Source organism: Arachis hypogaea, chromosome 6 (assembly GCF_003086295.3).
Source record: "Arachis hypogaea cultivar Tifrunner chromosome 6, arahy.Tifrunner.gnm2.J5K5, whole genome shotgun sequence".
In the NCBI taxonomy this organism is placed as follows: domain Eukaryota; kingdom Viridiplantae; phylum Streptophyta; class Magnoliopsida; order Fabales; family Fabaceae; genus Arachis; species Arachis hypogaea.
The window spans coordinates 86,463,909-86,485,151 of NC_092041.1; the positions used below are offsets into that span (position 1 = coordinate 86,463,909).

Genomic DNA, 21,243 nt, shown 5'->3' on the forward strand with positions numbered 1-21,243 from the left:
AGACATTACGTACTTAAAGCTTTTCGAAAGTAGACTTAATAGGTTGGTACCTCATAATTATCAATATTTGGGGTGTTGACAAGGATAGTGATTTCAATTTCCCATGTCTTAGCCAAGAGTTCTTTACCTTGCTTTCTTTAATTGCTTGCTTGATTTACTTTTATTGCCATTTATTTTCCACCCCTTATAAATCAAATCCCCTTGTTCCTTCATAGCCAATAAGCATACACTTCATTGCCATCCTCGTGAGATGACCCAGAGTTTAAATACTTCGGTTAATTTTCATTGGGGTTTGTACTTGTGACAACTCAAAATTTTTGATTGGGAAAATTGTTTGTTGGTTTAGAACTATACTTGCAACGAGGATTTCATTCACTTGAGGAAATTCTATACCATCAAAGAATTCACTCGTCAAAATGGCACCATTGTCGGGGATTGCAATGGTGTTATGTTATTGGCTATTGTATATATTGTGAATAGCTTGATTTTTGGTTTGTTTATTAGTTTTTTCTAGTTGTAGGATTTTTGTTCTCTTTGATTCTTGTTAGCTTTTGTTTATTTTCTCTCGTCAGTATGAATTCTCATCCTTTTGGCTATGAGCATGGTTACAACTATGTTGTAGGGAATGGAAGCTTCAAATATCCTTTTGTGAATAGCTTTTTGTGTTTTTCGAAAATTAAGTGGAAAAAAATATCAAAATTCTTAATGAGAATTCCAGGAATCAGTGCAATGCTAGTCTAAGACTCCGGTCCAGGAATTAGACATGGCTTCATAGCCAGCCAAGCTTTCAAAGAAAGCTTCGGTCCAAAACACTAGACATGGCCAAAGGCCAGCCAAGCCTTAGCAGATCACTGCTCCAAAAGCAAGATTGATAAAAATCATCAAGCTCTTGTGATGACAAGTTGAAACCTCGGTCCAATGAGATTAGACATGGCTTCACAGCCAGCCAGATTTCAACAAATCATCATGAAACTCTAGAATTCATCTTCAAGAATTTTGAAAAAAATAAATACCTAATCTAAGCAACAAGATGAACCGTCAGTTGTCCAAACTGAACAATCCCCGGCAACGGCGCCAAAAACTTGGTGCACGAAATTGTGAACAATACTTTTCACAACTCTCATAATCCCCGGTCATGAACCCCAAAAACTTGGTGTTCAATACCATGGCATTACACAACTTTGCACAACTAACCAGCAAGTGCACTGGGTCGTCCAAGTAATAAACCTTACGCGAGTAAGGGTCGATCCCACGGAGATTGTTAGTATGAAGCAAGCTATGGTCATCTTGTAAATCTTAGTCAGGCAAACTCAAATGGATGTAGGTGATAAACGCACAAAACATAAAGATAAGGATAGAGATACTTATGTAATTCATTGGTAGGAACTTCAGACAAGCGTATGAAGATGCCTTCCCTTCCGTCTCTCTGCTTTCCTACTGTCTTCATCCAATCTTTCTTACTCCTTTCCATGGCAAGCTTATGCAAGGGTTTCACCGTTGTCAGTGGCTACCTCCCATCCTCTCAGTGAAAATGTTCCTATGCTCTGTCACAGCATGGCTAATCATCTGTCGGTTCTCGGTCAGGTCGGAATAGAATCCAGCGATTCTTTTGCATCTGTCACTAACGCCCCGCCTGCTAGGAGTTTGAAGCACGTCACAGTCATTCAATCATTGAATCCTACTCAGAATACCACAGACAAGGTTAGACCTTCCGAATTCTCTTGAATGCCGCCATCAGTTCTAGCCTATACCACGAAGACTCTGATCTCACGGAATGGTTGGCTCGGTTGTCAGGCGAGCACTCGGTTGTCAGGCGATCAACCATGCATCGTGCAATCAGGAATCCAAGAGATATTCACCCAATCGAAGGTAGAACGGAGGTGGTTGTCAGTCACACGCTCATAGGTGAGAATGATGATGAGTGTCACGGATCATCACATTCATCAAGTTGAAGAACAAGTGATATCTTAGAACAAGAACAAGCGGAATTGAATGGAAGAACAATAGTAATTGCATTAATACTCGAGGTACAGCAGAGCTCCACACCTTAATCTATGGTGTGTAGAAACTCCACCGTTGAAAATACATAAGAACAAGGTCTAGGCATGGCCATGAGGCCAGCCTCCCAATGATCTAAGATAGCATAACAATGAAGATAGCTACCCCTTGATCTGATCTAAGAACTAGATGTCCAAAGATGAAAATACAATAGTAAAAGGTCCTATATATAGAAAACTTGTAATCTAGGGTGTACAGAGATGAGTAAATGACATAAAAATCCACTTCCGGGCCCACTTGGTGTGTGCTTGGGCTGAGCAATGAAGCATTTTCGTGTAGAGACTCCTCTTGGAGTTAAACGCCAGCTTTTATGCCAGTTTGGGCGTTTAACTCCCATTTTGGTGCCAGTTCCAGCGTTTAACGCTGGGATTTCTGAGGGTGACTTTGAACGCCGGTTTGGGCCATCAAATCTTGGGCAAAGTATGGACTATCATATATTGCTGAAAAGCCCAGGATGTCTACTTTCCAAAACCGTTAAGAGCGCGCCAATTGGGCTTCTGTAGCTCCAGAAAATCCACTTCGAGTGCAGGGAGGTCAGAATCCAACAGCATCTGCAGTCCTTTTTAGTCTCTGAATCAGATTTTTGCTCAGGTCCCTCAATTTCAGCCAGAAAATACCTGAAATCACAGAAAAACACACAATCTCATAGTAAAGTCCAGAAAATTGAATTTTAACTAAAAACTAATAAAAATATACTAAAAACTAACTAGATCATACTAAAAACATACTAAAAACAATGCCAAAAAGCGTACAAATTATCCGCTCATCACAACACCAAACTTAAATTGTTGCTTGTCCTCAAGCAACTGAAAATCAAGTAAGATAAAAAGAAGAGAATATGCAATGAATTCCAAAAACATCTATGAAGATCAGTATTAATTAGATGAGCGGGGCTTTTAGCTTTTTGCCTCTGAACAGTTTTGGCATCTCACTCTATCCTTTGAAATTCAGAATGATTGGCTTCTTTAGGAACTTAGAATTCAGATAGTGTTATTGATTCTCCTAGTAGAGTATGATGATTCTTGAACATAGCTACTTATTGAGTCTTGGCTGTGGCCCAAAGCACTCTGTCTTCCAGTATTACCACCGGATACATATATGCCACAGACACATAATTGGGTGAACCTTTTCAGATTGTGACTCAGCTTTGCTAGAGTCCCCAATTAGAGGTGTCCAGGGTTCTTAAGCACACTCTTTTTGCCTTGGATCACAACTTTATTTCTTTTTCTTTCTTTTTCTCTATTTTTTTTCGTTTTCTCTTTTTTTTCGAATTTTTTTTATTGCTTTTTCTTGCTTCAAGAATCATTTTTATGATTTTTCAGATCCTCAGTAACATGTCTCCGTTTTCATCATTCTTTCAAGAGCCAACATTCATGAACCACAAATTCAAGATACATATGCACTGTTTAAGCATACATTCAGAAAACAAAAATATTGCCACCACATCAAAATAATTAAACTGTTATAAAATTCAAAATTCATGCAATTCTTTTCTTTTTCAATTGAGCACGTTTTTATTTAAGAGAGGTGATGGATTCATAGGACATTCATAACTTTAAGGCATAGACACTAAGACACTAATGATCACAAGACACAAACATGGATAAACATAAGCATAAAATTCGAAAAACAGAAGAATAAAGAACAAGGAAATTAAAGAACGGGTCCACCTTAGTGATGGCGGCTCTTTCTTCCTCTTGAAGATCCTATGGAGTGCTTGAGCTCCTCAATGTCTCTTCCTTGTCTTTGTTGCTCCTCTCTCATGATTCTTTGATCTTCTCTAATTTCATGGAGGATGATGGAGTGTTCTTGATGCTCCACCCTTAGTTGTCCCATGTTGGAACTCAATTCTCTTAGGGAGGTGTTTAGTTGCTCCCAATAGTTGTGTGGAGGAAAGTGCATCCCTTGAGGTATCTCAGGGATCTCATGATGAGTGGGGTCTCTTGTGTGCTCCATCCTCTTCTTAGTGATGGGCTTGTCCTCATCAATAGGGATGTCTCCCTCTATGTCAACTCCAACCGAATAACAGAGGTGACAAATGAGATGAGGAAAGGCTAACCTTGCCAAGGTAGAGGACTTGTCCGCCACCTTATAGAGTTCTTGGGCTATAACCTCATGAACTTCTATTTCTTCTCCAATCATGATGCTATGGATCATGATAGCCCGGTCTATGGTAACTTCGGACCGGTTGCTAGTGGGAATGATTGAGCGTTGTATAAACTCTAACCATCCTCTAGCCACGGGCTTGAGGTCATGCCTTCTTAATTGAACCGGCTTCCCTCTTGAATCTCTCTTCCATTGGGCACCCTCTTCACATATGATTGTGAGGACTTGGTCCAACCTTTGATCAAAGTTGACCCTTCTAGTGTAAGGATGTTCATCTCCTTGGATCAGAGGCAAGTTGAACGCCAACCTCACACTTTCCGGACTAAAATCCAAGTATTTCCCCCGAACCATAGTAAGATAATTCTTTGGATTCGGGTTCACACTTTGATCATGGTTCTTGGTGATCCATGCATTGGCATAGAACTCTTGAACCATCAAGATTTCGACTTGTTGAATGGGGTTGGTAAGAACTTCCCAACCTCTTCTTCGGATCTCATGTCGGATCTCCGGATATTCACCCTTTTTGAGTGAAAAAGGGACCTCGGGGATCACCTTCTTCAAGGCCACAACTTCATAGAAGTGGTCTTGATGCACCCTTGAGATGAATCTCTCCATCTCCCATGACTCGGAGGTGGAAGCTTTTGCCTTCCCTTTCCTCTTTCTAGAGGTTTCTTCGGCCTTGGATGCCATAAATGGTTATGGAAAAACAAAAAGCAATGCTTTTACCACACCAAACTTAAAATGTTTGCTCGTCCTCGAGCAAAAGAAGAAAGAGGAGAGTAGAAGAAGAAGAAATGAGGAAGAAGGGAATGGCTTTGTGTTCGGTCAAGAAGTGGAAGAAGTGGTGTTTAGATTGTGTGAAAATGAATGAGTGAATGAGGGTATATATAGGAGAGGGGGAAGGGAGGGTTCGGTCACTTGAGGGTGGGTTTGGGTGGGAAAGTGGTTTGAATTTGAATGGTGAGGTAGGTGGGGTTTTATGAAGGATGGATGTGAGTGGTGAAGAGAAAGATGGGATTTGATAGGTGAAGGGTTTTTGGGGAAGAGGTGTTGAGGTGATTGGTGAATGGGTGAAGAAGAGAGAGAGAGTGGTAGGGTAGGTGGGGATCCTGTGGGGTCCACAGATTCTGAGGTGTCAAGGAAAAGTCATCCCTGCACCAAATGGCAAACAAAATCTCGTTTTGTGCCAATTCTGGCGTTAAACGCCGGGCTGGTGCCCATTTCTGGCGTTTAACGCCAGCTTCTTGCCCTTTTCTGGCGTTTAACGCCAGTCTGGTGCCCCTTTCTGGCGTTAAACGCCCAGAATGGTGCCAGACTGGGCGTTAAACGCCCAACAGCTAACCTTACTGGCGTTTAAACGCCAGTAGGTGCGTCCTCCAAGGTGTGCTGTTTTTCTTCCTGTTTTTCATTCTGTTTTTGCTTTTTTCATTGATTTTGTGACTTCTTATGATCATCAACCTACAAAAAAAAATAAAATAAAATGACAAAGGAAAATAGTTAATTATAAAACATTGGGTTGCCTCCCAACAAGCGCTTCTTTAATGTCATTAGCTTGACAGAGGACTCTCATGGAGCCTCAGAAATGCTCAGAGCTATGTTGGAACCTCCCAACACCAAACTTAGAGTTTGAATGTGGGGGTTCAACACCAAACTTAGAAGTTGGTTGTGGCCTCCCAACACCAAACTTAGAGTTTGACTGTGGGAGCTCTGTTTTTTAGAGAAGCTCTTCATGCTTCCTCTCCATGAGGACAGAGGGATATCCTTGGGCCTTAAACACCAAGGATTCTTCATTCACTTGAATGATCAACTCTCCTCTATCAACATCAATCACAGCCCTTGCTGTGGCTAGGAAGGGTCTGCCAAGGATGATGGATTCATCCATGCACTTCCCAGTCTCTAGGACTATGAAATCAGTAGGGATGTAATGGTCTTCAACTTTAACCAGAACATCCTCTACAAGTCCATGGGCTTGTTTTCTTGAATTGTCTGCCATCTCTAGTGAGATTTTTGCAGCTTGCACCTCAGAGATCCCTAACTTCTCCATTACAGAGAGAGGCATGAGGTTTACACTTGACCCTAAGTCACACAAGGCCTTCTTGAAGGTCATGGTGCCTATGGTACAAGGTATTGAAAACTTCCCAGGATCCTGTCTCTTTTGAGGCAGTTTCTGCCTAGACAAGTCATCCAGTTCCTTGGTGAGCAAAGGGGGTTCATCCTCCCAAGTCTCATTTCCAAATAACTTGTCATTCAGCTTCATGATTGCTCCAAGGTATTTAGCAACTTGCTCTTCAGTGACATACTCATCCTCTTCAGAGGAAGAATACTCATCAGAGCTCATGAATGGCAGAAGTAAGTCCAGTGGAATCTCTATGGTCTCATTTTGAGCCTCAGATTCCCATGGTTCCTCATTGGGGAACTCAGTGGAGGCCAGTGGACGTCCATTGAGGTCTTCCTCAGTGGCGTTCACTGCCTCTCCTTCCTCCCAAAATTCGGCCATGTTGATGGCTTTGCACTCTCCTTTTGGATTTTCTTCTGTATTGCTTGGAAGAGTACTAGGAGGGAGTTCAGCAATTTTCTTGTTCAGCTGTCCCACTTGTGCCTCCAAGTTTCTAATGGAGGACCTTGTTTCAGTCATGAAACTTTGAGTGGTTTTGATTAGATCAGAGACCATGGTTGCTAAGTCAGAGGTATTCTGCTTAGAACTCTCTGTCTGTTGCTGAGAAGATGATGGAAGAGGCTTGCTATTGCTAAACCTGTTTCTTCCACCATTATTATTGTTGAAACCTTGTTGGGGTCTCTGTTGATCCTTCCATGAAAAATTTGGATGATTTCTCCATGAAGGATTATAGGTGTTTCCATAGGGTTCTCCCATGTAATTCACCTCTTCCATTGAAGGGTTCTCAGGATCATAGGCTTCTTCCTCAGATGAAGCCTCCTTAGTACTGCTTGGTGCATTTTGCATTCCAGACAGACTTTGAGAAATCATATTGACTTGTTGAGTCAATATTTTATTCTGAGCCAATATGGCATTCAGAGTGTCAATCTCAAGAACTCCTTTCTTCTGACTAGTCCCATTGTTCACAGGATTTCTTTCAGAAGTGTACATGAATTGGTTATTTGCAACCATTTCAATCAGTTCTTGAGCTTCAGTAGGCGTCTTCTTCAGATGAAGAGATCCTCCTGCAGAGCTATCCAAAGACATCTTGGATAGTTCAGAGAGACCATCATAGAAAATACCTATGATGCTCCATTCAGAAAGCATATCAGAAGGACACTTTCTGATTAATTGTTTGTATCTTTCCCAAGCTTCATAGAGGGATTCTCCTTCCTTCTGTCTGAAGGTTTGGACTTCCACTCTAAGCTTACTCAATTTTTGAGGTGGAAAGAACTTTGCCAAGAAGGCATTGACTAGCTTTTCCCAAGAGTCTAGGCTTTCTTTAGGTTGAGAGTCCAACCATGTCCTAGCTCTGTCTCTTACAGCAAAAGGGAATAGCATAAGTCTGTAGACCTCAGGGTCAACCCCATTAGTCTTGACAGTGTCACAGATTTGCAAGAATTCAGCTAAAAACTGATGAGGATCTTCCAATGGAAGTCCATGGAACTTGCAATTCTGTTGCATTAGAGAAACTAGTTGAGGCTTAAGCTCAAAGTTGTTTGCTCTAATGGCAGGGATAGAGATGCTTCTCCCATAAAAGTCGGGAGTAGGTGCAGTAAAGTCACCCAGCACCTTCCTTGCATTGTTGGCGTTGTTGTTTTCGGCTGCCATGTGTTCTTCTTCTTTGAAGAATTAGGTCAGGTCCTTTAAAGAGAGTTGTGCTTTGGCTTCTCTTAGCTTTCGCTTCAAGGTCCTTTCAGGTTCAGGATCAGCCTCAACAAGAATGTTTTTGTCTTTGCTCCTGCTCATAAGAAAGAGAAGGGAACAAGAAAATGTGGAATCCTCTATGTCACAGTATAGAGATTCCTTTAGGTGTCAGAAGAAAAGAAAAGTAGAAGACAGAAGTAGAAAATTCGAACTTATCAAAGGAGATGGAGTTCGAATTTTGCATTAAGGGATAGTGTTAGTCCATAAATAGAAGGATGTGAGAAGAAGGGAAGTGGTTTTCGAAAATTAAGTAAAAAATTTTGAAAACATTTTTGAAAAACATTACTTAATTTTCGAAAATGAAAGTGGGAAAGAAATAAAGTGATTTTTGAAAAAGATTTTGAAATTAGAAATCAAAAAGATTTGATTGAAAACTATTTTGAAAAAGATGTGGTTAAGAAGATATGATTGGTTTTAAAAAGATGTGGTTGAGAAGATATGATTTGAAAAACATTTTAAAAGATTTGATTCTGAAAATTAGTGACTTGGCTATCAAGAAAAGATATGATTCAAACATTAAACCTTTCTCAACAGAAAAGGCAACATACTTGAAATGTTGAATCAAATCATTGATTGATAGCAAGTATCTTTGAAAAAGGAAAGAAATTGATTTTGAAAAAGATTTGATTGAAAAATTGAATTGAAAAAAGATTTGATTTTGAAAAACTTTGAAAACTTGAAAAAAAATCTGATTTGAAAACAAAATCTTCCCCCTTTAGCCATCCTGGCGTTAAACGCCCAGAATGGTGCACATTCTGGCGTTTAACGCCCAAAACTATACCCTTTTGGGCGTTAAATGCCCAACCAGGTACCCTGGCTGGCGTTTAAACGCCAGTCTGTCCTTCTTCACTGGGCGTTTTGAACGCCCAGCTTTTTCTGTGCAACTCCTCTGCTGAATGTTCTGAATCTTCAATTCTCTGTATCATTGACTTGAGAAGACACAAATTAAAAATATTTTTGGATTTTTAATAATAAGAAAAAATCAAAATACAACTAAAATCAAATAACAATGCATGCAAGACACCAAACTTAGCAGTTTGTATACTAATGACACTAATGAGAATGCATATGAGACACACAAAACACTCAAGTCAAGAGAATTCAAAGATCAGAGAACGAGAATCATCAAGAATTACTTGAAGATCCTTAAGACACATGCATGAATGCAATAAGAACAGAAACATGCAATTGACACCAAACTTAACATGAGACACTAGACTCAAACAAGAAATATTTTTTTGGATTTTATGATTTTGTAATTTTTTTGTGTTTTTCGAAAATTAAGTGGAAAAAAATATCAAAATTCTTAATGAGAATTCCAGGAATCAGTGCAATGCTAGTCTAAGACTCCGGTCCAGGAATTAGACATGGCTTCACAGCCAGCCAAGCTTTCAAAGAAAGCTTCGGTCCAAAACACTAGACATGGCCAAAGGCCAGCCAAGCCTTAGCAGATCACTGCTCCAAAAGCAAGATTGATAAAAATCATCAAGCTCTTGTGATGACAAGTTGAAACCTCGGTCCAATGAGATTAGACATGGCTTCACAGCCAGCCAGATTTCAACAAATCATCATGAAACTCTAGAATTCATCTTCAAGAATTTTGAAAAAAATAAATACCTAATCTAAGCAACAAGATGAACCGTCAGTTGTCCAAACTGAACAATCCCCGGCAACGGCGCCAAAAACTTGGTGCGCGAAATTGTGAACAATACTTTTCACAACTCTCATAATCCCCGGTCATGAACCCCAAAAACTTGGTGTTCAATACCATGGCATTACACAACTTCGCACAACTAACCAGCAAGTGCACTGGGTCGTCCAAGTAATAAACCTTACGCGAGTAAGGGTCGATCCCATGGATATTGTTAGTATGAAGCAAGCTATGGTCATCTTGTAAATCTTAGTCAGGCAAACTCAAATGGATGTAGGTGATAAACGCACAAAACATAAAGATAAGGATAGAGATACTTATGTAATTCATTGGTAGGAACTTCAGACAAGCGTATGAAGATGCCTTCCCTTCCGTTTCTCTGCTTTCCTACTGTCTTCATCCAATCCTTCTTACTCCTTTCCATGGCAAGCTTATGCAAGGGTTTCACCGTTGTCAGTGGCTACCTCCCATCCTCTCAGTGAAAATGTTCCTATGCTCTGTCACAGCATGGCTAATCATCTGTCGGTTCTCGGTCAGGCCGGAATAGAATCCAGCGATTCTTTTGCGTCTGTCACTAACGCCCCGCCTGCTAGGAGTTTGAAGCACGTCACAGTCATTCAATCATTGAATCCTACTCAGAATACCACAGACAAGGTTAGACCTTCCGGATTCTCTTGAATGCCGCCATCAGTTCTAGCCTATACCACGAAGACTCTGATCTCACAGAATGGTTGGCTCGGTTGTCAGGTGAGCACTCGGTTGTCAGGCGATAACCATGCATCGTGCAATCAGGAATCCAAGAGATATTCACCCAATCAAAGGTAGAACGGAGGTGGTTGTCAGTCACACGCTCATAGGTGAGAATGATGATGAGTGTCACGGATCATCACATTCATCAAGTTGAAGAACAAGTGATATCTTAGAACAAGAAGAAGCGGAATTGAATGGAAGAACAATAGTAATTGCATTAATACTCGAGGTACAGCAGAGCTCCACACCTTAATCTATGGTGTGTAGAAACTCCACCGTTGAAAATACATAAGAACAAGGTCTAGGCATGGCCATGAGGCCAGCCTCCCAATGATCTAAGATAGCATAACAATGAAGATAGCTACCCCTTGATCTGATCTAAGAACTAGATGTCCAAAGATGAAAATACAATAGTAAAAGGTCCTATATATAGAAAACTAGTAACCTAGGGTGTACAGAGATGAGTAAATGACATAAAAATCCACTTCCGGGCCCACTTGGTGTGTGCTTGGGCTGAGAAATGAAGCATTTTCGTGTAGAGACTCCTCTTGGAGTTAAATGCCAGCTTTTATGCCAGTTTGGGCGTTTAACTCCCATTTTGGTGCCAGTTCCAGCGTTTAACGCTGGGATTTCTGAGGGTGACTTTGAACGCCGGTTTGGGCCATCAAATCTTGGGCAAAGTATGGACTATCATATATTGCTGGAAAGCCCAGGATGTCTACTTTCTAACGCCGTTAAGAGAGCGCCAATTGGGCTTTGGTAGCTCCAGAAAATCCACTTCGAGTGCAGGGAGGTCAGAATCCAACAGCATCTGCAGTCCTTTTTAGTCTCTGAATCAGATTTTTGCTCAGGTCCCTCAATTTCAGCCAGAAAATACCTGAAATCACAGAAAAACACACAATCTCATAGTAAAGTCCAGAAAAGTGAATTTTAACTAAAAACTAATAAAAATATACTAAAAACTAACTAGATCATACTAAAAACAATGCCAAAAAGCGTACAAATTATCCGCTCATCACATACCAATCTAATATATGTGATGACCCTCATTGTGGTTGTTAACCACAATCATCATATGCATATGAACCCCCTCCTCAACATAGCCCTCCACAACCATACTCACAAGTCTCATACCACCATTCACCTCCATATGATCCCAACCCATATCCACCATACCAACCACCGAATCATACATAGAGCTACCACCATTCCAACACCAATACTCCCATGAACCATAAAATCTATACACACCAACTCAAGAATTTCACCAATATGGACCACCTTCCAACTACAATACCCTTCCCTCAAACAATGAACCATCTCTTCTACCATCACCTCCCGATGAAGCCCTCATGCTAGAACTGAGAGATCTTGAATCTCATATCTTAAGGCAACAAGAGGAAGATGAAAAGAAGTTCAAGGAGCTAGGAGCCAAGATGGCTATCATGGTAGAAGCCATTGGCAACATAGTCTCATCCTGCCTAAGCTTACGCGATCAAGGCACTGCCATTGTTGAATATGGAGAAGCAACCAAGGAGTTTAGTGAGGGAGTGGAATTGGAGCTTCAAGGTGAAAAAGAGGAGTTAAAGCAAGAAGTGTAACAAGAGGAGAAGGTAGAGATGATTGAACCAAAGGAAGTAGTGGTTAGAACCTTAGGATATGTTGAGTACATAGAGGAATCACAAATTGAAGAGACCTCTTCCATGGAGATTGAAGTTGATGTTGAGGAGGAGAGTGCACAACCTCTAAGGCACAATGTGATTGAAGAATTGGAAGAAGTGTCCCAAGCAATAAGCCCTCCTATTTATGATGATTTCACATCAACATATGATCCTTTTGAGTTTAAAGAATCCTTCCCCATTGGACTTGGAATTGATGATGAAGTAGATTTCACTAAACCTCATATCTATGATTTGAGTGATGGGGAAGAGATTGAAGGCATTGGTGAAGAAGAATGGGAACTTGAGGAAGTTTGGCAAGAGGTAAAGCTTGAGGAATCTTGCCAAGTGGTGGAAGCCTCTAGGAGAGGATGGATGGGAGTAAAGCGCGCCTTGTCAAGATCATTGGGAATTTCTCCACCTAGGTTGTCATCCAATCCTTCATTTGAGTGGGTAAAACTTCTAACTCTTAGCTCTATTATCCCACTTGAATTTGGTTTGCTTGAGACGGATGGCCAACTTAGGGCGCTTTACGGAATTAAGCGTAAGAGGAGGATGTTTAGTGGTTGGCGTTGTAAGTCTGGGCTCATTATGGTTGAAGCTTCAAGGAGCAAAGGTTGGACTAGTGCTCAATTGGATGGGTCTAGGAGGGTAGTTTGGTATTTCCATGAGAATTCATCTCTCTTGCCACCCGGAGGAAATCACCATGATCAACTCAAGGACGGGTGTGAAAACAAAGTGTGGGATCCCGGATCGCATAAGGAAGATCAACTTTGGGAGCCTATGGTTTGTGAAGAACTCCATCAAAGCTTGGTGTTATTAACTTTGAATGATGAACCACAATGGAAGTCCAAGCATTGGTGGATGTTCAAGGATGGATTCAAGCACAAGCCACCTTGATGGATAGCTCCCCATAAGTCCAACCTAAGGACAGTAAACAAAAGTGCTAGATGGGAGACACTCCACCATGATAACATCTTTCCTTTTTTCTTTTTGTAAATATTGCTAATAATGAGTTTAATTTTATGGTTTATTTGGTTAGATATGTTTATTTGGGAGTTTAGTATGTTAAATAAGGTTTTATGATATTTTGGTAGTTGTTTAAAGGTTTGGAATGCTTTGTTTGGTGCAAAAACATTGAAAAATTTTGAAAAACAGAGCACCAACCCACGCGTACACGTCACTCACGTGTACGCGTTCTCCAAGCATTTTCGACCATCCACGCGCACGCGTACATGACGCGTACGCGTGGATCCAGAAGTTTCACCCCTCCATATATTCACCCGAGAGTTGTGCCTGAAGTGTGCCAACTTTGTGCCCAAGGCACGCGCATGCGTACCTCACGCGTACGCGTCACCGCTCCAAATAACTCATCACGTGCATGCGTGCATCACGCGTTTGCGTCGCTACCATTTTATCAATCCACGCTTAAGCGTACATGACGCGTACGCGTGGATTGCCCTGTTTCACCCACCTTCTTCTCTTCTCCTCCTTCCATTTCTTTCCTTCATCTCTTTTCTTTCCACCCTTCAATCATCATCCGACACTACCAAACACCATCCATAACCACTTCTTTTAGTTAGTTAGTTAATTGTTTAATTAGTACATTTTCATTTTTTTCTCTTTTTTCTTTATAAGTGTTGGATTATTAATCTTGTTTACTGTCTCTTGCTGCTGATTATTGATGAGATGTTATTTTAACATCATTGTTTTTAGTTTTCATTGTTGGATTTCTTTGTTGAGGTTATATTTTGTCACTTGATTTTGAGTTTTCATGTTTAATATTTGTGAACACCAAGTGAATGTTACATTGCCTTTAAGCTTCTTAACTCTTTTGAATTGCATGTTTTGGCCACCATGCATTCATCATCCATTGCTAAGCAATTGTATATTATCATTGTATTTTTTTAGGTGATGCTTGTTTGTGGTTTACCTTTATGCACATCACTTGTTTCATGCATTGAGATTGTAGAATTGTGAAATTGGATCGAAAGCTTACCTAGTAACATATTTTTGAGCTTTCTTAACTTTGTGGACCATGCTTGATATGTGATGGATTTCCACTTCTATCTTCTTTTTCCTAAGTTCCATAGCACCCATGTGTTTCACCTCTATATCACTTAGGTGTTGCAACAACTTCAATATGTGTCATTGATTGTTGTGTAAGTTTCATATACCATTTTGTTCACTAAGTCTACTTACACGTCAATCAATGTCCATGCATTATCCAATCTCACAATTGCTTGATTAATTGCTAGAATGCTTCCATGCCTCTTCACTACTTGTTTGATTGACTTAACTTACAAGTCTCTTGAAGTACTTCAAGCACACTAGAATAAGTGAAGTGCATACTTCTTTTGTGTAATTGGAATTGGTTTACATTTAATGTAATTTGATGTTGATGTTTCTTTTATTGATGAATTGAACTATGATTTTATTTTCCTTGCAATTAGTTGTTGTTAGACTTTACTATTTCTTGCAATTTATGATGTTTACTTCTATTGCACTCTATGTGTTTGACGAAATGTTCTCTTTAATTTTTGAGTAGTTTTGTTAACTCTTGGTCTAAGCTAAGGGAATTGAGTAACCTTGAGTCATTGGATATAATGGATTTGGTGATTCGAGAACCCTTGGTGATCAATTTGATACCCATTGACGCTAACCCACTACTAAGTTAATTAGTAGGTTGCTTAGGACTTAAGGGTTGATGTGATCAAACCTATTTGATATACTTCAAGCTTAGGAGCAGACATTACGTACTTAAAGCTTTTCGGAAGTAGACTTAATAAGTTGGTACCTCATAATTATCAATATTTGGGGTGTTGATAAGGATAGTGATTTATATTTCCCATGTCTTAGCCAAGAATTCTTTACCTTGCTTTCTTTAATTGCTTGCTTGATTTACTTTTCTTGCCATTTATTTTCCACCCCTTATAAATCAAACACCCTTGTTCCTTCATAGCCAATAAACATACACTTCATTGCCATTCTCGTGAGACGACCCAGAGTTTAAATCCTTCGATTAATTTTTATTGAGATTTGTACTTGTGACAACTCAAAATTTTTTATTGGGAGAATTATTTGTTGGTTTAGAACTATACTTGCAACGAGGATTTCATTCATTTGAGGAAATTCTATACCATCAAAGAATTCACTCGTCACTTCTCTCTAGAATTAGGGTAGATTTAGGTTAAATCCATCTTAGATTTAGGTTTTAATTCTTGTTTTGATCTAGTTTTATTTACTTTTCCTTGTTGAATTATCTTAATTCTCTTAGTTCTTTTATTAAATTCTCTATTTTTTACTTCTAGTTTTTTGAACTCTTGTTAATTTGGATTTTTTTAATACAATTTGATATTTTTATGTTTATTGATGTTTAATTGAGTTATTTTTATTAATCTCTTGCAATTAGTAGCTATAGATTTTACTTATTCTTGCAATTTAATATGCTTTTCTTTTTATGCACACCAAGTGTTTGATAAAATACTTGGCTTAGTTTTAGAGTAGATTTTTTAGCATTCTTGACTTGGAAAGAGAAGTTTGGTAATCTTGAGTTATTAATATCCAATTCGAATTAGTGATCTAGAGTTGTTAGTTTAACCTTATTTTTATTGATACTACTTATGGGTTAAGGTTAATGACGATCGGATTTTCTATCGGTAAAGAATTCACAAATAAGTTCGTGTTGTAAGTATAGTTTCTAAACCAACGGAGAATCCTTTCGTACAAAAGTTTTGGTTGTCACAAGTAACAAACCCAACAAAATTTATAAACCGAATTATTCAAACCTCGGGTCGTCTCTCAAGGAATTGCAGGGAGGTATGTTTTATTATTGGTTATGGAAAATAGTATTTTTGGGTTTTTGAAAAGTTTGAACAAGAGAAATAAATTACAGGAATTAATAAATCAATAACTAAGAAAACTCTTGGCAAGGTATGAAAATTAGAAGTCCTATCTTAGTTATCCTTATCAATTGTGATGAGAATTGCTCGTTGCTCCCACTTTGTCAACCTCTAACTATGAAGGTAAGTCAAGTGGATAAATCAATATGAATCCTCAAGTCCTAGTCAATTCCCAAAGAAAGACTAGAGTTAGTGGAATTCAAGTCAATTAGCAACTTCCAATTATCAATCAACAAAAGAATTTGATAACTCAAGAGTCTCTAATTACTCAACCAAAGCCAAGAATATAGAAAGCTAAATAAAAATCATATATCTGAAATACCTCAAACTGCATTAATAAAAGAAATCAAATCTAACATGGAAAAGTTCATAAATTAAATTGAGAAAATAAATAAAAGGGACATTGAACCTGGAAATTGAGAAGTAGAAATCCTAATCCTAAAAGAAATCCTAAATCCTAAAACCTAAGAGAGATGAAGGAGCCTCTCTCTCTCTCTAAAAACTACATCTAAACCTAAAATTATGTATATGAGAAGTTGTATGAATTGTGTCCCCCCATGAATGGTTGCATTCTCCCACTTTATAGCCTCTAATCTGTGTTTTCTGGGTTTGGATCTAGACCAAAAAGGGTCCAGAAATCGCTGGGGCAGACTTCTGCAATTTTTTGCACGTGGGGTCCGTCACGTGTTCGCGTGGGTCACGCATCCGTGTCATCTGGAGTTTTTCTCTTCCACGCGTCCGTGTCAGTCACGTGTCCGCGTCAATTATGTTTTGCGCTAGTGATGAGCGGATAATTTATACGCTTTTTGGCATTGTTTTTAGGTAGTTTTTAGTATGATCTAATTACTTTTAGGGATGTTTTCATTAGTTTTTATGCTAAATTCACATTTCTGGACTTTACTATGAGTTTGTGTGTTTTTCTATGATTTCAGGTATTTTCTGGCTGAAATTGAGGGACCTGAGCAAAACTCTGATAGGAGGCTGACAAAGGACTACTGATGCTGTTGGAATCTGACCTCTCTGCACTCAAAATGGATTTTCTGGAGCTACACAACTCCAAATGGCGCGCTCTCAACGGCGTTGGAAAGTAGACATCCAGAGCTTTCCAGAAATATATAATAGTTTATACTTTATTCGTGATTAGATGACGTAAACTGGAGCTCAACACCAGTTCCATGCTGCATTCTGGAGTCAAACGCCAGAAGCACGTCACGAACCAGAGTTGAACGCCCAAAACACGTTACAACTTGGCGTTCAACTCCAAGAGAAGCCTCAGCTCGTGGATAGATCAAGCTCAGCCCAAGCACACACCAAGTGGGCCCCGAAAGTAGATTTATGCATCAATTACTTACTCCTGTAAACCCTAGTAGCTAGTTTAGTATAAATAAGACTTTTTACTAGTGTATTAGTCGTCCTTTTGACCATGTTACATCTTTGGTCTCAGTTTTATTTTATTATTCATCTTAGGAGACTATTGATCACATTTTGGGGGCTGGCCATTCGGCCATGCCTGGACCTTTCACTTATGTATTTTCAACGGTGGAGTTTTTACACACCATAGATTAAGGGTGTGGAGCTCTGCTGTACCTCAAGTTTCAATGCAATTACTATTATTTTTTATCCAATTAGATTTATTCCTGTTCTAAGATATTCGTTGTACTTCAACTTGATGAATGTGATGATCCGTGACACTCATCATCATTCTTACCTATGAACGCGCGTGACTAACAACCACTTCCGTTCTACCTTAGACCGGGCGCATATCTCTTGGATTCCTTAATCAGAATCTTCGTGGTATAAGCTAGAATTGATGGGGGCATTCATGGGAATCTGGAAAGTCTAACCTTGTCTGTGGTATTCCGAGTAGGATTCCGGGATTGAATGACTGTGACGAGCTTCAAACTCCTGAAGGCTGGGTGTTAGTGACAGATGTAAAAGAATCACTGGATTCTACTCCAACCTGATTGAGAACCGACAGATGATTAGCCGTGCTGTGACAGAAAATTTAGACCTTTTTTACTGAGAGGATGGGATGTAGCCATTGACAACGGTGACGCCCTACAGACATCTTGCTATGGAAAGGAGTAAGAAGGATTAGATGAATGTAATAAGAAAGTAGAGATTCGGAAGGAACATAGCACCTCCATGCACTTATCTGAAATTCCCACCATTGGATTACATGAGTAACTTTATCTTTATTTTCTGTTTATTTTATTTATCTTTTGAATATCTAATCCAATCATATTTGAATCAGCCTGACTGAGATTTACAAGATGACCATAGATTGCTTCATACCAACAATCTCCGTGGGATCGACCCTTACTCACGTAAGGTATTACTTGGACGACCCAGTGCACTTGCTGGTTAGTTGTGCGGAGTTGTGACTAAGTGTAATTCACGTGTGAGAGCTACCAAATTATTGGAGCCATTGTTGATGATCACAAAATCCGTGCACCAAGTTTTTGGCGCCGTTGCCGGGGATTGTTCGAGTATGGACAACTGACGGTTCATCTTGTTGCTCAGATTAGGTAATTTTCTTTTCAAAAAGTTTTCAAAAATTTTTCAAAAAATTTTTCTTTATTTTCGTTTTTCTAAAGAATTTTTTCGAAAAAAATAAAAGAAAATACAAAAAAATCATAAAATCATAAAAATAAAAAATATTTTGTGTTTCTTGTTTGAGTCTTGAGTCAATTTTTAAGTTTGATGTCAATTGCATGTTTTAAAAATTATTATGCATTTTTTGAAAATTCATGCATTCATAGTGTTCTTCATGATCTTCAAGTTGTTCTTGACAAGTCTTCTTGTTTGATCTTGATGTTTTCTTGTTTTGTGTTGTATGTTATTTTTCATATGCATTTTTGCATTCATAGTGTCCATGCATTAAAGAATTCTAAGTTTGGTGTCTTGCATGTTTTCTTTGCATCAAAAATTTTTCAAAAATATGTTCTTGATTTTCATCATGACCTTCAAAGTGTTCTTGATGTTCATCTTGACATTCATAGTGTTCTTGCATGCATCATGTGTTTTGATCCAAAATTTTCATATTTTGGATCATGTTTGTGTTTTTCTCTCTCCTCATTAAAAATTCAAAAATCGAAAAATTATATCTTTTCCTTAATTTTCTCATAATTTTTGAAAATTTGAGTTGACTTAGTCAAAAAAATTTTAAAATTAGTTGTTTCTTACAAGTCAAGTCAAATTTTCAATTTTAAAAATCTTATCTTTTCAAAATCTTTTTCAAAAATTAAATCTTTTTTTATTTTTTTTAATTTTTGAAAATCTTTTTAAATATTTTTCAAAAATCTTTTTCTTAATTCTATCTTGATTTTCGAAAATTATACTAACAAGTAATATGATTGATTCAAAAATTTGAAGTTTGTTACATTCTTGTTAAGAAAGGTTCAATCTTTAAATTCTAGAACCATATCTTTTAGTTTCTTGTTAGTTAAGTAATTAATTTTAATTTTAAAAATTAAATCTTTTTCAATCCTATCTTTTTATCATATCTTCTTATCTTATCTTTTTATCATATCTTTTTCAAAATTTATCTTTTTCAAAAATTTGATTTCAAAATATCTTATCTAACTTCTTATCTTCTTATCTTTTCAAATTTGACTTTAATATCTTTTTCAACTAACTATTTGACTTTTTGTTTGTTTCTTATCTTTTTCAAAACCACCTAACTACTTTTTCCTCTTTAATTTTCGAAAATATCGCATCCCTTTTTCAAAATTCTTTTTAAATTAACTAATTGTTTTAAATTTTAATTTTAATTATATCTTATCTTTAATTTTCGAAAATCATTAACTACTTTTTCAAAATTATTTTCGAATTCTCCCTCTCTTCTCTTCTTCTATTTATTCATTTATTTACTAACACTTCTCTTCACCTCTCTTCATCTCCAATTACTGCCTCTATCCTCACCCTCGTGATTGGATTCTCCACTTTTATTCCTTTCTTCTTATACTAATAATAAGGATCCTCTTTGTCCAGATATAGAGGATTCTTCTTCCTTTTCTTTTTCTCCTCTCTTTCATATGAGCAGGAACAAGGAAAAAGATACTCTTGTTGAAGCTGATCCTGAACCTGAAAGGACTCTGAAGAGGAAACTAAGAGAAGCTAAATTACAATAATCCAGAGACAACCTTTCTGAAATTTTTGAACAAGAGAAGGAGATGGCAGCCGAACCCAACAACAATAATGCAAGGAGAATGCTAGGTGATTTCACTAAACCAACATCCAAATTTGATGGAAGAAGCATCTCCATTCCGGCCATTGGAGCAAACAATTTTGAGCTGAAACCTCAATTAGTTGCTCTAATGCAACAGAACTGCAAGTTTCATGGACTTTCATCTGAAGATCCTTACCAGTTTTTAACTGAGTTCTTGCAGATTTGTGAGACTGTAAAGAAGAATGGAGTAGATCCTGAAGTCTACAGGCTCATGCTTTTCCCTTTTGCTATAAGAGACAGAGCTAGAACATGGTTGGACTCACAAACTAAAGATAGCCTGGACTCCTGGGATAAGCTCGTCACGGCCTTCTTGGACAAATTCTTTCCTCCTCAAAAGCTGAGCAAGCTTAGAGTGGATGTTCAGACCTTCAAGCAAAAAGATGGTGAATCCCTCTATGAAGCTTGGGAAAGATACAAGCAGATGACCAAAAAGTGTCCTTCTGACATGTTTTCAGAATGGACCATATTAGATATATTTTATTATGGTCTATCTGAGTTTTCCAAGATGTCATTGGACCATTCTGCAAGAGGGTCCATTCACCTAAAGAAAACGCCTGCAGAAGCTCAGGAACTTATTGACATGGTTGTAAATAACCAATTCATGTACACTTCTGAGAGGAATTCCGTGAATAATGGGACGCCTCAGAGGAAGAGAGTTCTTGAAATTAATGCTCTGAATGCCATATTGGCTTAGAACAAAGTGTTGACTCAGAAAGTCAACATGATTTCTCAAAGTCTGAATGGATGGCAAAATGCATCCAACAGTACTAAAGAAGTAGCTTCTGAAGAAGCTTATGATCCTGAGAACCCTGCAATAGTAGAGGTAAATTACATGGGTGAACCTTATGGAAACACCTATAATTCATCATGGATAAATCATCCAAATTTCTCATGGAAGGATCAACAAAAGCCTCAACAAGGCTTTAATAATGGTGGAAGAAACAGGCTAAGCAATAACAAGCCTTTTCCATCATCTTCTCAGCAACAGACAGAGAATTTTGAGCAGAGCCCCTCTAATTTAGCAA

General features: G+C 38.4%; 2 non-coding genes across 2 annotated transcripts; one reads left to right on the top strand and one right to left on the bottom strand.

Moving 5' to 3' along the window:
* Positions 1 to 7,420: 7,420 nt before the first annotated feature.
* LOC112699876 (small nucleolar RNA R71) lies at positions 7,421 to 7,528 on the top strand. The gene has a single exon (XR_003152810.1). It is a non-coding gene; the product is annotated as a small nucleolar RNA R71 (small nucleolar RNA).
* A 13,033-nt stretch (positions 7,529 to 20,561) lies between these two features.
* LOC112700484 (small nucleolar RNA R71) lies at positions 20,562 to 20,665 on the bottom strand. The gene has a single exon (XR_003153394.1). It is a non-coding gene; the product is annotated as a small nucleolar RNA R71 (small nucleolar RNA).
* Positions 20,666 to 21,243: the final 578 nt, after the last annotated feature.